Raw genomic sequence first — 1899 nt, 5'->3', positions numbered from 1 at the left:
GCTGTAGACGCAGGAGTCGGGCACATGGGACACGTTCCAGGATTGTCAGGTCCAGAGCTCCAGCCGCAGGTGACAACAATCTTCAGGGCCACTCCAACTCAAAAGTCTCCGAATACAAATTCCTTCCACCCGGGAAAAGTTGCGGGGAAGGCAGCAGATCCACGGGGGTGGATCTGCTGCCTTCCGTCGAACAGAATGGATCTCTGGGCTCGGACGAGAGCTCGAATGTCAGAAAGAAGCGAGGCTGGTGATTAGTTATAGTAGTATAACATAAATATCCCAGAAAATGGATGGCAATACCGCGGCCCGGTAGCTCAATTGGTAAGAGCTTCGCACGCGTAATGCGAAGACGTGGTTTCGAATCCCACCTGCAGCAAGTTGTTTTTTCATCCACTTTCATTTCCATTTATTTATAATTTGTTCAATTCAATTACGAACTACGGATAATTCCCCTAATGCTGTCTTTGGTGTCATTTTTTTCTTGGCCCTGTTATGATATATCTAACAAAAATCGGGCCCCTCGGTTTCCTTTCCGCTTCCTCAAATATATATTTAGTGCGTCTGTAAGTTTCTTTATAGTTAACAAATACAGATCCGATTATCAATCACACACGGTGATCTATAGGGCAACAAAAAGTTATTTAAATTTATTACTTGCAATTATATAACATCACAAGATGATGGAGGGACAAAAGGCAATGAGTGCCTAACAGAAGACCCTGACGCCGCACAGTAGCAGCAGTAAAGAGCATATGAAAATACACATTTTCTAAAAACAATTTTAATAAATCAACTAACAATAGTACTTCGTGTTTAAGTCTATAGCACAAATTTGTCGCTAGTTAGAGCAATAGTACTGCCGAGGTTATGCACAACTAAGTACGATCAACATAAAAGACTTGTAATATTCACAAGAAAGAACGACCCAAGATGAGCAAGACGTTGCAGAATTACAGCACAACTTGCAGCGAAATTGTTTCTTTCGGGCAGTTACAATAAGGGTTTCAGTTTCATGTAATTATATCGCATCCTTTAAAAGGTTGCCCGTACATGCATGACTGCTCTGTTTTAAACTTTGCCCGCACGTAATGCTTTCGAGCCATTGTTAGTAGTTAGGAATTTTTAAAAACCAGTAAATCAGGAGCACTTACTTCGCGTTCATAGCGTTCCACCTATTTTCGATAAATTTTTATCTCAGCGACATTTCTTGCCCTGCCACGACAGCGGGATAAATTCTGCCCCTCTCGTCAGATACACTCACAACGTTGCAAAGCACTTGCATACGTAATTTACTGCCGAAGCCCCAACATCCCACCCATTTTTAGTTTTCCTACAGATATCACCCATTACCTAGTCTTTACTGTCACCAAACATAAGGATTCTGCCTGGCAATTTCCCACCCATTTTTAATTTTCCCAGAGATATCAGCCATTACCTGGCATTTACTGTCACTAAACATAAAGATGATGCTTGGTTTAGTTCATTGAGGACATCAGGCGAACCCAGTATATCGCGCATAAAAAAGAACGATAAAGCGATAAAGGGTTCAATAAATATTTGTAACGCTTGTAAATAAACCAGAAACTTTAAAACTTCGCGATATATTGCGTTTAAGATGTGCCTATCTCTTCCAAGTACAATGCTTCTGAACCGCAGAATTCTGTAACGAATTCAGGAAACGTAGCTGACAACGCAACGCGTCCCCTTGGAAACCCTGATAAGAATATTTTTTTTTTGAAAAAGCGTATTTGATAAACACACATTTAACATCGCGCACAAACATCGCGTAGCATTTCCCTTATGTTCGCAAAATTTGACCTCGGCTGTCATTCTAATTTTGCAAGGCCAGCAGTCTAAGCTTTGCGCCGCTCGTGAAACACATTAACGCAACGAATTTGA

At 41.2% G+C, this 1899-nt stretch overlaps 1 non-coding gene across 1 annotated transcript; it reads left to right on the top strand.

The window, feature by feature from the left end:
• Nucleotides 1-301: 301 nt before the first annotated feature.
• On the top strand, nt 302-376 carry TRNAT-CGU (transfer RNA threonine (anticodon CGU)). Its single transcript has one exon. It is a non-coding gene; the product is annotated as a tRNA-Thr (tRNA).
• The last annotated feature ends 1523 nt before the right edge of the window (nt 377-1899 follow it).

This window comes from Dermacentor variabilis, chromosome 1 (genome assembly GCF_050947875.1).
Source record: "Dermacentor variabilis isolate Ectoservices chromosome 1, ASM5094787v1, whole genome shotgun sequence".
In the NCBI taxonomy this organism is placed as follows: Eukaryota; Metazoa; Arthropoda; class Arachnida; order Ixodida; family Ixodidae; genus Dermacentor; species Dermacentor variabilis.
Note: the sequence above shows the minus strand (reverse complement) of the source record. Positions and strands in the feature narration are given on the sequence as shown.